Source organism: Gigantopelta aegis, chromosome 8 (genome assembly GCF_016097555.1).
Source record: "Gigantopelta aegis isolate Gae_Host chromosome 8, Gae_host_genome, whole genome shotgun sequence".
Classification (NCBI taxonomy): domain Eukaryota; kingdom Metazoa; phylum Mollusca; class Gastropoda; order Neomphalida; family Peltospiridae; genus Gigantopelta; species Gigantopelta aegis.
The window spans coordinates 26,386,500-26,402,961 of record NC_054706.1 but is presented as its reverse complement, the minus strand read 5'-3'; positions in this window follow the sequence as shown (position 1 = coordinate 26,402,961).

Sequence of the window (16,462 nt, the reverse complement as noted above, 5' to 3'; positions counted from 1 at the left end):
AGATGGACAGTCGACAGACGTTGAAGGTATAGTGCTGTGCTGAAATACAGATCTTGAGAAGCCGAATCCGTCTGAACGAGAGAGAGTATCGGACTAGTCCAGTCGTCATGGGTTGGTATAGTGGTGCGGACGGGCCCAACTCCGGAGGATACGAGATGGTATCACTATAAAGCAAGGTAAAGTCTAGAAAAAGAGTAGTAAGGGCCGACCCCGCTTCCTATTTCTTCTTAGAGTCGGGCGGTCAATCTTCCAGTGCTGCTAGGACAGGCTCGGACATGTAGAGACTAAATGCGAACAACCGTGGCATTCTGCAGAATGGCCGTCATACGAGTCACTAAAAAAACTAGTCATCAGTCCGATGGAGAAATGACGTGGAGGCAAGGAATCTTGCTAAAAAAGAATCCAACCTGGTGGTTCAGACTGTCGAAACGAGAAGCGTTCCAGCGTTTAGTCAGTTCCAATGGTCGCATACATCCCAGTAGAAAACTTCATTTCACTGACAAAAACAACGAAATGAAGGATCCCCAAGTCGAGCACACGAAAGCACGTGCAGTGTACACAAGCGAAACAAACATGTCTTACCGCGTGGAGCTCCAGACTGGGAATGCATATTTTTGAAAACGCACATACATCCGAGAAGTAATGTCCGAGAAGTAATGGAATCTAGTTTTAGTCTATTGTTGAGGGTATTTTACCGTGTCAGGAAGGAAGGAAATGTTTTATTTAATGACGCACTTAACACATTTTATTTACAGTTATATGGCGTCAGAAACAATTTTTTGTCAAATTTAATCCAATGGCTCCACCAATGGGGACTGATCCACTGTGCTACATCCCGCCCCATGAGAACAACAATCCAATGGGTCCACCAATGGGGACTGATCCACTGTGCTACATCCCGCCCCATGAGAACAATAACCCAACAGGCCCACCAATGGGGACTGATCCACTGTGCTACATCCCGCCCCATGAGAACAATAGCCCAATGGGGACTGATCCACTGTGCTACATCCCGCCCCATGAGAACAACAATCCAATGGGGACTGATCCACTGTGCTACATCCCGCCCCATGAGAACAATAGCCCAATGGGTCCACCAATGGGGACTGATCCACTGTGCTACATCCCGCCCCATGAGAACAACAATCCAATGGGTCCACCAATGGGGACTGATCCACTGTGCTACATCCCGCCCCATGAGAACAATAGCCCAACAGGCCGACCAATGGGGACTGATCCACTGTGCTACATCCCACCCCATGAGAACAACAATCCAATGGGTCCACCAATGGGGACTGATCCACTGTGCTACATCCCGCCCCATGAGAACAATAGCCCAATGGGTCCACCAATGGGGACTGATCCACTGTGCTACATCCCGCCCCATGAGAACAACAATCCAATGGGTCCACCAATGGGGACTGATCCACTGTGCTACATCCCGCCCCATGAGAACAATAGCCCAACAGGCCGACCAATGGGGACTGATCCACTGTGCTACATCCCACCCCATGAGAACAACAATCCAATGGGTCCACCAATGGGGACTGATCCACTGTGCTACATCCCGCCCCATGAGAACAATAGCCCAATGGGGACTGATCCACTGTGCTACATCCCGCCCCATGAGAACAACAATCCAATGGGGACTGATCCACTGTGCTACATCCCGCCCCATGAGAACAACAATCCAATGGGTCCACCAATGGGGACTGATCCACTGTGCTACATCCCGCCCCATGAGAACAATAGCCCAACAGGCCGACCAATGGGGACTGATCCACTGTGCTACATCCCACCCCATGAGAACAACAATCCAATGGGTCCACCAATGGGGACTGATCCACTGTGCTACATCCCTCCCCATGAGAACAATAGCCCAATGGGGACTGATCCACTGTGCTACATCCCGCCCCATGAGAACAATAGCCCAATGGGTCCACCAATGGGGACTGATCCACTGTGCTACATCCCGCCCCATGAGAACAACAATCCAATGGGGACTGATCCACTGTGCTACATCCCGCCCCATGAGAACAATAGCCCAATGGGTCCACCAATGGGGACTGATCCACTGTGCTACATCCCGCCCCATGAGAACAATAACCCAACAGGCCCACCAATGGGGACTGATCCACTGTGCTACATCCCGCCCCATGAGAACAACAATCCAATGGGTCCACCAATGGGGACTGATCCACTGTGCTACATCCCGCCCCATGAGAACAACAATCCAATGGGCCCACCAATGGGGACTGATCCACTGTGCTACATCCCGCCCCATGAGAACAACAATCCAATGGGTCCACCAATGGGGACTGATCCACTGTGCTACATCCCGCCCCATGAGAACAATAACCCAACAGGCCCACCAATGGGGACTGATCCACTGTGCTACATCCCGCCCCATGAGAACAACAATCCAATGGGTCCACCAATGGGGACTGATCCACTGTGCTACATCCCGCCCCATGAGAACAATAGCCCAATGGGTCCACCAATGGGGACTGATCCACTGTGCTACATCCTGCCCCATGAGAACAATAGCCCAATGGGTCCACCAATGGGGACTGATCCACTGTGCTACATCCCGCCCCATGAGAACAATAGCCCAATGAGTCCACCAATGGGGACTGATCCACTGTGCTACATCCCGCCCCATGAGATCAACAATCCAATGGGCCCACCAATGGGGACTGATCCACTGTGCTACATCCCGCCCCATGAGAACAATAGCCCAATGGGTCCACCAATGGGGACTGATCCACTGTGCTACATCCCGCCCCATGAGAACAACAATCCAATGGGCCCACCAATGGGGACTGATCCACTGTGCTACATCCCGCCCCATGAGAACAACAATCCAATGGGTCCACCAATGGGGACTGATCCACTGTGCTACATCCCGCCCCATGAGAACAATAGCCCAATGGGTCCACCAATGGGGACTGATCCACTGTGCTACATCCCGCCCCATGAGAACAATAACCCAACAGGCCCACCAATGGGGAGTGATCCACTGTGCTACATCCCGCCCCATGAGAACAATAGCCCAATGGGTCCACCAATGGGGACTGATCCACTGTGCTACATCCCGCCCCATGAGAACAATAGCCCAATGGGTCCACCAATGGGGACTGATCCACTAGGCTACATCCCGCCCCATGAGATCAACAATCCAATGGGCCCACCAATGGGGACTGATCCACTGTGCTACATCCCGCCCCATGAGAACAACAATCCAATGGGTCCACCAATGGGGACTGATCCACTGTGCTACATCCCGCCCCATGAGAACAATAGCCCAATGGGGACTGATCCACTGTGCTACATCCCGCCCCATGAGAACTATAACCCAACAGGCCCACCAATGGGGACTGATCCACTGTGCTACATCCCGCCCCATGAGAACAACAATACAATGGGTCCACCAATGGGGACTGATCCACTGTGCTACATCCCACCCCATGAGAACAACAATCCAATGGGGACTGATCCTGTGCTACATCCCGCCCCATGAGAACAATAGCCCAATGGGTCCACCAATGGGGACTGATCCACTGTGCTATATCCCGCCCCATGAGAACAACAATCCAATGGGTCCACCAATGGGGACTGATCCACTGTGCTACATCCCGCCCCATGAGAACAATAGCCCAATGGGTCCACCAATGGGGACTGATCCACTGTGCTACATCCTGCCCCATGAGAACAATAGCCCAATGGGTCCACCAATGGGGACTGATCCACTGTGCTACATCCCGCCCCATGAGAACAATAGCCCAATGGGTCCACCAATGGGGACTGATCCACTGTGCTACATCCCGCCCCATGAGAACAACAATCCAATGGGTCCACCAATGGGGACTGATCCACTGTGCTACATCCCGCCCCATGAGAACAATAGCCCAATGGGTCCACCAATGGGGACTGATCCACTGTGCTACATCCCGCCCCATGAGAACAACAATCCAATGGGTCCACCAATGGGGACTGATCCACTGTGCTACATCCCGCCCCATGAGAACAATAGCCCAATGGGTCCACCAATGGGGACTGATCCACTGTGCTACATCCCGCCCCATGAGAACAACAATCCAATGGGCCCACCAATGGGGACTGATCCACTGTGCTACATCCCGCCCCATGAGAACAATAGCCCAATGGGTCCACCAATGGGGACTGATCCACTGTGCTACATCCCGCCCCATGAGAACAATAACCCAACAGGCCCACCAATGGGGAGTGATCCACTGTGCTACATCCCGCCCCATGAGAACAATAGCCCAATGGGTCCACCAATGGGGACTGATCCACTGTGCTACATCCCGCCCCATGAGAACAATAGCCCAATGGGTCCACCAATGGGGACTGATCCACTAGGCTACATCCCGCCCCATGAGATCAACAATCCAATGGGCCCACCAATGGGGACTGATCCACTGTGCTACATCCCGCCCCATGAGAACAACAATCCAATGGGTCCACCAATGGGGACTGATCCACTGTGCTACATCCCGCCCCATGAGAACAATAGCCCAATGGGTCCACCAATGGGGACTGATCCACTGTGCTACATCCCGCCCCATGAGAACAACAATCCAATGGGTCCACCAATGGGGACTGATCCACTGTGCTACATCCCACCCCATGAGAACAACAATCCAATGGGGACTGATCCTGTGCTACATCCCGCCCCATGAGAACAATAGCCCAATGGGTCCACCAATGGGGACTGATCCACTGTGCTACATCCCGCCCCATGAGAACAACAATCCAATGGGTCCACCAATGGGGACTGATCCACTGTGCTACATCCCGCCCCATGAGAACAATAGCCCAATGGGTCCACCAATGGGGACTGATCCACTGTGCTACATCCCGCCCCATGAGAACAATAGCCCAATGGGTCCACCAATGGGGACTGATCCACTGTGCTACATCCCGCCCCATGAGAACAACAATCCAATGGGTCCACCAATGGGGACTGATCCACTGTGCTACATCCCGCCCCATGAGAACAATAGCCCAATGGGTCCACCAATGGGGACTGATCCACTAGGCTACATCCCGCCCCATGAGATCAACAATCCAATGGGCCCACCAATGGGGACTGATCCACTGTGCTACATCCCGCCCCATGAGAACAACAATCCAATGGGTCCACCAATGGGGACTGATCCACTGTGCTACATCCCGCCCCATGAGAACAATAGCCCAATGGGTCCACCAATGGGGACTGATCCACTGTGCTACATCCCGCCCCATGAGAACAATAGCCCAATGGGTCCACCAATGGGGACTGATCCACTGTGCTACATCCCGCCCCATGAGAACAACAATCCAATGGGCCCACCAATGGGGACTGATCCACTGTGCTACATCCCGCCCCATGAGAACAATAGCCCAATGGGTCCACCAATGGGGACTGATCCACTGTGCTACATCCCGCCCCATGAGAACAATAACCCAACAGGCCCACCAATGGGGAGTGATCCACTGTGCTACATCCCGCCCCATGAGAACAATAGCCCAATGGGTCCACCAATGGGGACTGATCCACTGTGCTACATCCCGCCCCATGAGAACAATAGCCCAATGGGTCCACCAATGGGGACTGATCCACTAGGCTACATCCCGCCCCATGAGATCAACAATCCAATGGGCCCACCAATGGGGACTGATCCACTGTGCTACATCCCGCCCCATGAGAACAACAATCCAATGGGTCCACCAATGGGGACTGATCCACTGTGCTACATCCCGCCCCATGAGAACAATAGCCCAATGGGTCCACCAATGGGGACTGATCCACTGTGCTACATCCCGCCCCATGAGAACAATAGCCCAATGGGTCCACCAATGGGGACTGATCCACTGTGCTACATCCCGCCCCATGAGAACAATAGCCTAATGGGGACTGATCCACTGTGCTACATCCCGCCCCATGAGAACAATAGCCCAATGGGGACTGATCCACTGTGCTACATCCCGCCCCATGAGAACTATAACCCAACAGGCCCACCAATGGGGACTGATCCACTGTGCTACATCCCGCCCCATGAGAACAACAATCCAATGGGTCCACCAATGGGGACTGATCCACTGTGCTACATCCCACCCCATGAGAACAACAATCCAATGGGGACTGATCCTGTGCTACATCCCGCCCCATGAGAACAATAGCCCAATGGGTCCACCAATGGGGACTGATCCACTGTGCTACATCCCGCCCCATGAGAACAACAATCCAATGGGTCCACCAATGGGGACTGATCCACTGTGCTACATCCCGCCCCATGAGAACAATAGCCCAATGGGTCCACCAATGGGGACTGATCCACTGTGCTACATCCCGCCCCATGAGAACAATAGCCCAATGGGTCCACCAATGGGGACTGATCCACTGTGCTACATCCCGCCCCATGAGAACAACAATCCAATGGGTCCACCAATGGGGACTGATCCACTGTGCTACATCCCGCCCCATGAGAACAATAGCCCAATGGGTCCACCAATGGGGACTGATCCACTAGGCTACATCCCGCCCCATGAGATCAACAATCCAATGGGCCCACCAATGGGGACTGATCCACTGTGCTACATCCCGCCCCATGAGAACAACAATCCAATGGGTCCACCAATGGGGACTGATCCACTGTGCTACATCCCGCCCCATGAGAACAATAGCCCAATGGGTCCACCAATGGGGACTGATCCACTGTGCTACATCCCGCCCCATGAGAACAATAGCCCAATGGGTCCACCAATGGGGACTGATCCACTGTGCTACATCCCGCCCCATGAGAACAATAGCCTAATGGGGACTGATCCACTGTGCTACATCCCGCCCCATGAGAACAATAGCCCAATGGGGACTGATCCACTGTGCTACATCCCGCCCCATGAGAACTATAACCCAACAGGCCCACCAATGGGGACTGATCCACTGTGCTACATCCCGCCCCATGAGAACAACAATCCAATGGGTCCACCAATGGGGACTGATCCACTGTGCTACATCCCACCCCATGAGAACAACAATCCAATGGGGACTGATCCTGTGCTACATCCCGCCCCATGAGAACAATAGCCCAATGGGTCCACCAATGGGGACTGATCCACTGTGCTACATCCCGCCCCATGAGAACAACAATCCAATGGGTCCACCAATGGGGACTGATCCACTGTGCTACATCCCGCCCCATGAGAACAATAGCCCAATGGGTCCACCAATGGGGACTGATCCACTGTGCTACATCCCGCCCCATGAGAACAATAGCCCAATGGGTCCACCAATGGGGACTGATCCACTGTGCTACATCCCGCCCCATGAGAACAACAATCCAATGGGTCCACCAATGGGGACTGATCCACTGTGCTACATCCCGCCCCATGAGAACAATAGCCCAATGGGTCCACCAATGGGGACTGATCCACTGTGCTACATCCCGCCCCATGAGAACAACAATCCAATGGGTCCACCAATGGGGACTGATCCACTGTGCTACATCCCGCCCCATGAGAACAATAGCCCAATGGGTCCACCAATGGGGACTGATCCACTGTGCTACATCCCGCCCCATGAGAACAACAATCCAATGGGTCCACCAATGGGGACTGATCCACTGTGCTACATCCCGCCCCATGAGAACAACAATCCAATGGGTCCACCAATGGGGACTGATCCACTGTGCTACATCCCGCCCCATGAGAACAACAATCCAATGGGTCCACCAATGGGGACTGGCCCCATGAGAACAATAGCCCAATGGGTCCACCAATGGGGACTGATCCACTGTGCTACATCCCGCCCCATGAGAACAACAATCCAATGGGTCCACCAATGGGGACTGATCACTGTGCTACATCCCGCCCCATGAGAACAACATCATCCCGCCCCATGAGAACAATAGCCCAATGGGTCCACCAATGGGGACTGATCCACTGTGCTACATGCCCCATGAGAACAATAGCCCAATGGGTCCACCAATGGGGACTGATCCACTGTGCTACATCCCGCCCCATGAGAACACTGTGCTACAGACCAATGGGTCCACCAATGGGGACTGATCACTGTGCTACATCCCGCCCCATGAGAACAATAGCCCAATGGGTCCACCAATGGGGACTGATCCACTGTGCTACATCCCGCCCCATGAGAACAACAATCCAATGGGTCCACCAATGGGGACTGATCCACTGTGCTACATCCCGCCCCATGAGAACAATAGTCCAATGGGTCCCAATGGGGACTGATCCACTGTGCTACATCCCGCCCCATGAGAACAACAATCCAATGGGTCCACCAATGGGGACTGATCCACTGTGCTACATCCCGCCCCATGAGAACAATAGCCCAATGGGTCCACCAATGGGGACTGATCCACTGTGCTACATCCCGCCCCATGAGAACAATAGCCCAATGGGTCCACCAATGGGGACTGATCCACTGTGCTACATCCCGCCCCATGAGAACAACAATCCAATGGGTCCACCAATGGGGACTGATCCACTGTGCTACATCCCGCCCCATGAGAACAATAGCCCAATGGGTCCACCAATGGGGACTGATCCACTGTGCTACATCCCGCCCCATGAGAACAATAGCCCAATGGGTCCACCAATGGGGACTGATCCACTGTGCTACATCCCGCCCCATGAGAACAATAGCCCAATGGGTCCACCAATGGGGACTGATCCACTGTGCTACATCCCGCCCCATGAGAACAATAGCCCAATGGGTCCACCAATGGGGACTGATCCACTGTGCTACATCCCGCCCCATGAGAACAATAGCCCAATGGGTCCACCAATGGGGACTGATCCACTGTGCTACATCCCGCCCCATGAGAACAATAGCCCAATGGGTCCACCAATGGGGACTGATCCACTGTGCTACATCCCGCCCCATGAGAACAACAATCCAATGGGCCCACCAATGGGGACTGATCCACTGTGCTACATCCCGCCCCATGAGAACAATCCAATGGGTCCACCAATGGGGACTGATCCACTGTGCTACATCCCGCCCCATGAGAACAATAGCCCAATGGGTCCACCAATGGGGACTGATCCACTGTGCTACATCCCACCCCATGAGAACAACAATCCAATGGGCCCACCAATGGGGACTGATCCACTGTGCTACATCCCGCCCCATGAGAACAACAATCCAATGGGCCCACCAATGGGGACTGATCCACTGTGCTACATCCCGCCCCATGAGAACAACAATCCAATGGGCCCACCAATGGGGACTGATCCACTGTGCTACATCCCGCCCCATAAGAAAAGCAATTAATAGTTTTTTCAATCAATGACACTAAATCTAACAAACTGCATTACTTAGATTATAAATCAATATTACTGGACACACTTAATCATGTCTAGGGGTGCAATTCCTACCAGACTCATTTCAGGAATGGGATTTTGCCATTTTCAACATTTTGAGTATTGTGATTTCTTCACCCTTCTGAGTTCTTTATAAACAAAAGTCTGATTAATCATAGCAATAAAAAAAATTGAGATTCTGATTCCCTTAATAATCCCATGGGAATGCAATCAAATTCCTTTAACATCAACTTTCAAAACACCAACAACAGAAGATTCAATGTTTTAGCAACATATACCGAATAATAAACTCCAGGTCTAAATAATAATAACACTAATTTCCCAGCATAAGCATCATAATCTGAATTAATAAGCCACTTACAAAAGCCATGGAAAGACATAAATTTACCAGAATCCAAACTGACTTGACAAATATTCTGCAGAATTGAATGTCTCACCTACCATAAACATAAACATAAACAAAAATTAAATTTAAAATAGAAATTAAGCAAAAACTATTTTTTGTTAAATTTAATAAAGAATTTTAATTTTTTTTAACGTGTCCTGAGATGAACATTCATAGATGTAACTATAAAACAAGTTTCATTAATGTAGGACTTATAGTTTGTGAGAAATGGAAGGAAGGAAATGGTTTATTTAACAATGCACTCAACATTTTATTTAGGGTTATATGGCGTCAAACATATGGTTGAGGACCACACAGATATTGAGGGAGGAAACCCACTATTACCACTTCATGGGCTATTCTTTCCGATTAGCAGCAAGGGATCTTTTATATGCACCATCCCACAGACAGGATGGTACATACCATCACCTTTGTTACACCAGTCGTGGTGCACTGGCTGAAACGAGAAATAGCCCAATGGGCCCACCGATGGGGATCGATCCTAGAAAGACCGCACATCAAGCGAATGCTTTACAACTGGACTATGTCCCGCACCTCTCACCGTGTCAGTGTCACACCCTTGTTTCACTCTGTTGTAACTTTATCCAAATGTGTTACAGATTTGTAAACTAAATTTAGTGTCCATTTTCATGGGTTGAAACTAGGGTCTGCAACTTTTAACCTCCCATTAAATACAAGATGAAAATAAGACATGATCATCACATACATGCCTGCTTAAAATTGTCTGTGGTAAAGTCACCAGATTGCCAATCAGGTCCGGTCCGGCCAGTGTTTTTAAATGCACATCCAGAACATGCTGTTGTAGCACACATCTGTCATGGGCGCAGGTGTCCACTTTCACTGGCTCCTTCTTTGTCCAGGATAGCAAAAGGTTTGGGGCGGGGAGAGGGGGTCATCCGCACTGGCATATACAAGGGAGCTCAAGCCGCCTGATCAGGGTCGGTAGCGGGCGAGGGTTGGTTTTGGTGCTATTGAATTTGCAAATGTCCCGTAGGATTAAAGCCAAATAGAAAATGTTGCGTAATTTCTTGAAGGTAATTTTGACGCATAACTTAGAATGGTTCATCAAAATTGAAAATGGAGCTCATTGTTTGATTTGACTTAGTTGATCGAAAGGTAGTTCAGATTGCCAGACTGTTTCATATTTGTTATGCCTATCATTCTTGTTACAGTAATATTTAAACAAAAATGGCCAAATTTATGGTCCGTTTTTCTTAAATGTAGGTGCTTAAGCAATGAATGTAGTTACTCATGTATAAAACATAAGCATGCTTTGTAAATTCGGCCCAAAATCTTTAACTTATGCAATTTTAGTCTGATAAAACAAAAAACAATATTTTTTTTAAATACCTGTTTATTTTCACAATATATCCACTTGCATACTTAATAACAAAGATGCTGACATCAACATTAAAATATCCAGAGATCTGTCAACAAGAAACCCACAACAACATAAAACAAAAATCCCTCTTATAGGTCCTTAAACAGTCTATAGCAGGGGTGGGGAAAAGCCCTTTTTTCCCGGTCTGGGACCGATTCTCGATCTCTGAGACTGAAATTATTTTTTAAAAAACGCACGTTTGCCGGTCCCACTTTTGTCATTCTTGTCGGTCCGAAGCACCTGTCCATTTCTATTATTGGAACAAATTCCTATCGGTCAAGTGGACCGGCCAGCCCAGACATCGGTATCTCGTGCATTATTTAAAATAATAAATAAATAGTGGTCAATATGGCTGGTGTTTCAGACGTTTGTGATTTTAAAGTCTGCCTAAGTATATCGCCAGTCACTGAAGTCGGACCTACTAGCCACTAGGCTAGCCATTTGTCAAAGTCACTGAGCCGGTCAAGAGATTAAACAGATGTTAACGATAGCATCATTCTTGGTTTAGAGAGCCATCAAGGTATTACACTCCAATTAAAACAAAGGACCCAGAATTTGCAACTGGTTACGATCAACACCTGTCAACACCTATGTACGAGCTCTGTCGGGTCAAGCGTCCTAATCCAAAGCAAGAGGCTTTTGTGCAATACAAACTGCTTGAAATAGCATAAAATATAATGAAATAATCTATAAATGTATTTATTGTTGCCTGTTCAATGTTGTGTATCCAATAATTATAAAGGATTTTAAAATTAACAAAAGGTTTCCACCTTTTTTTTTTTAACAAGTGGGAGTAAGCAGAACAGCTACATGTACTGTTATCTCAAGAGCCAGTAGAGGTCAAATTTCATCCAATCAGTGATGACGTTATTACTCTCTTTGTCTAAATATGTGCTAACTCAGGCTGTCAAACGCTTCAACGGTGCCATCTTTTATTAATTTTGAGGACACAGTACTAAATACTCTAGTTCATAAAAATAAACTCGAATGTAAATGCACAATGTGCATTTACGTTCGAGTTTATTTTTATGAACTATAAATACTCGTACTTTTTATACATATATGGGAATTAAAATTAATAACTTTTATTCATTTTTTATATTATTTATTCTATTATGTAAAATATATACAATTTGTGAGGGTTTTCACTGATCATATGTGATTAAAAAAAATTGTTTTATGTTTTCATGTTTATCGTTTCGCGTTCATGATTCAAGATAAAACTACAAATATCACCGATTTAAAAAAAAAAACTATTTGGCAAATATCGTTTTTTTAAATGTTTTTTTTTTTTTATTCCTTTCTCCTCGGCTATCTGGGCTGTCCGTCTAGGACAGCGAGTTAGTGATTAGTGAGAGAGAAGAGGGTGTAGTGGTCTTACACCTACCCACTGAGTTGTTAAAAATTGCTCTGGGTGGGAGCCGGTACCGGTGTGCGAACCCTGTACCTACTAGCCGTATGTCCGATGGCTTAACCATGACACTACCAAGGTCGATGTTTTTAATTAACATTGCAAATTTAGTTCAGCGAATTTTTTTTATAAGCTGGATCTGTTTTACAGCAAACTAAATTTTACATATCTATGTTTGCTTTGTCATCATAATCAATCATAAGTTCTGAAAAAAAATAAAGTGTCTGCAATATACAGTAAATACCTAACTGCATATTTTCAACAACAAAAAATATTTAATCCAATAACATTTTTTTGATAACTAGTGTACTCAAATACACAACATAAAACAAACCATAAAGCTAGAATTCCATTACAATAGAGAATGCAAAACTAGAATAAAGTGTCATTTTTAAAACACCAAAAGTGCAAAAATATCAACAGAATAGTAAAACCAGTTGTAAATGGAAAAAAACAACAATAACATACTTTCTTGAGATCCATGATGGAATGAGATTTGCTAAAAAATAAAACGACATAAAATGGAATAAACAAATGCCAGTCTTATTAATTTCTATTAATATTTCAGTAAGACGGTCCATATAAAAAATGTAACTTTTTTAATATCCCAATTGATAGTCAATAATGTTTTATTTTTATCATTACTTTTTAACATATTGTACATAGCCAAGAGAAAAAGGGAGTAAACCTATTGAAACTTCAAAGTCTATTATTAGCAATAGACATAATTGTATCATGATTTCTATTTGTAACTTTTAAAATCTATGCACACCAATACTTAATATAAGAAGTTTGTTTGTTTTGTTTAACGACACCACACTGATTAATTAATGATCGGCTATTGGATGTCAAACATTTGGTAATTCTAACTTGTGGTCATCAGAGGAAACCTGCTACATTTTTCCTAATGCAGAAAGGGATCTTTTGTATGCATTTTCCCACAAACAGGAAAGCACATACCACAGCCTTTGTCCCGTTGTGGTGCACTGGTTGGAACGAGAAAAAATCCAATCAGCTGAATGGATCTACCGAGGTGGTTCGATCCTGCAATGCAAGCACCTCAAGCGAGCACTCAACCAACTGAGCTAAATCCCACCCTACTTAATATAAATGCAAGTAATGTTTGTTTGTTTTGTGTGGTTTTTTATAGATGTCAAAATGCATGCAGTCTTAAAAAAGGATATGATGCAAAGAAAAATAATAAGAAAGGGGTATATGCTTTATTTAATGATTTTTTTCCAAAGAAGTTAAGGGCCACATGGACACTGTGTCTGAGAGGGGTAGCCCATTCACTGTGCCAGTCGTATAGAAACACTCTTACAGTTAAATGGATGATGGAATGGCTCACATGCACGCATCTTGCTACTTGTCTCATGCATATGCTATCATTCAGACATGGCATGGCTCGACTAGTCCAGAATGCTCTGTTTACGGTTTGGTGGCATGGTTATCCAATGCCAGATTGCAATCTTTATACCCTTCCAATCCTAATCAAACATAATAAAGGAGTGCACCATGCAGTTTTCATGCAGGTGTCCTGCTTAATCAGAAAAAAAAGTGTTGAAAACAATCTTGGATTTTTTTATGCATTTGCCATACTCTTTCCACCTACAACCAAACAAGCTGTGAGTAAAAGGCTCATCTATATGCAATTTTGAAACACTTTATTGAAGTCGGTAACCTAATTTTCATTACCTACCACTGCCCCCGAGTTTGTATGGTAAAATTTTAAAAAGTATGGTAAAATTTGATACAAGCCCGTAACTTGTTACTAGTGATTAATTATTTATCAAACCTGTCTATGAGCATTTGACATTTTATAATATGTAACATTGTATAGGTATGAAAAACCAACATAACAGTTTCAACAATTGTATGATGAAAATGAAGTCAAACTCACGATCGATTTCTTCTCAAAACCATTATAAAAATTAATTTCATTCACTTGCCACATGTTAATGAGTTAATTATGTGTAATGAAACAAAATGGATATATCTAAATCTAAAAGCATTTGTTCATAAATAAAATAGAAAAATAGAAGAAAAAAAACTAGTACATCTGAACATCACTGGTGAAAAACATAATTACATGTATATTATTAATCAGACTTTCGTTTTTTTTGTTCGTTTTGTTAGGGTGTAGGGAATGCAAGGACCATGTCACACCCATGAATTCAATCTGAGGGTGAAAAATAGAGCCCTCACTTTCACGCCCATACTATCAGTTTTAATAAAAGCAAAAAAAAAAAAGAAGAAAAAAAAAGAAGTTAAAGTATGCTTTGTTTAATGACACCATTAAAGCAGATTTATTCATCAACTATTGGATATCAAACATATGGTAATTTTGACATTTATTTAGTCTTAGAGAGGAAACCTGGTACATTTTTTTTGTTAGTAGCAATGGATCCTTCATATGCACCATCCCGCCCCATGAGAACAATAGCCCAATGGGTCCACCAATGGGGACTGATCCACTGTGCTACATCCCGCCCCATGAGAACAATAGCCCAATGGGTCCACCAATGGGGACTGATCCTGTGCTACATCCCGCCCCATGAGAACAACAATCCAATGGGTCCACCAATGGGGACTGATCCACTGTGCTACATCCCGCCCCATGAGAACAATAGCCCAATGGGGACTGATCCTGTGCTACATCCCGCCCCATGAGAACAACAATCCAATGGGTCCACCAATGGGGACTGATCCACTGTGCTACATCCTGCCCCATGAGAACAATAGCCCAATGGGTCCACCAATGGGGACTGATCCACTGTGCTACATCCCGCCCCATGAGAACAACAATCCAATGGGTCCACCAATGGGGACTGATCCACTGTGCTACATCCCGCCCCATGATAACAATAGCCCAATGGGTCCACCAATGGGGACTGATCCACTGTGCTACATCCCGCCCCATGAGAACAATAGCCCAATGGGTCCACCAATGGGGACTGATCCTGTGCTACATCCCGCCCCATGAGAACAACAATCCAATGGGTCCACCAATGGGGACTGATCCACTGTGCTACATCCCGCCCCATGAGAACAATAGCCCAATGGGTCCACCAATGGGGACTGATCCACTGTGCTACATCCCGCCCCTATGAGAACAATAGCCCAATGGGTCCACCAATGGGGACTGATCCACTGTGCTACATCCCGCCCTATGAGAACAATAGCCCAATGGGTCCACCAATGGGGACTGATCCACTGTGCACCATCCCGCCCCATGAGAACAATAGCCCAATGGGTCCACCAATGGGGACTGATCCACTGTGCTACATCCCGCCCCATGAGAACAACAATCCAATGGGCCCACCAATGGGGACTGATCCACTGTGCTACATCCCGCCCCATGAGAACAATCCAATGGGTCCACCAATGGGGACTGATCCACTGTGCTACATCCCGCCCCATGAGAACAATAGCCCAATGGGTCCACCAATGGGGACTGATCCACTGTGCTACATCCAATGGGGACTGATCCACTGTGCTACATCCCACCCCATGAGAACAACAATCCAATGGGCCCACCAATGGGGACTGATCCACTGTGCTACATCCCGCCCCATGAGAACAACAATCCAATGGGCCCACCAATGGGGACTGATCCACTGTGCTACATCCCGCCCCATGAGAACAACAATCCAATGGGCCCACCAATGGGGACTGATCCACTGTGCTACATCCCGCCCCATAAGAAAAGCAATTAATAGTTTTTTCAATCAATGACACTAAATCTAACAAACTGCATTACTTAGATTATAAATCAATATTACTGGACACACTTAATCATGTCTAGGGGTGCAATTCCTACCAGACTCATTTCAGGAATGGGATTTTGCCATTTTCAACATTTTGAGTATTGTGATTTCTTCACCCTTCTGAGTTCTTTATAAACAAAAGT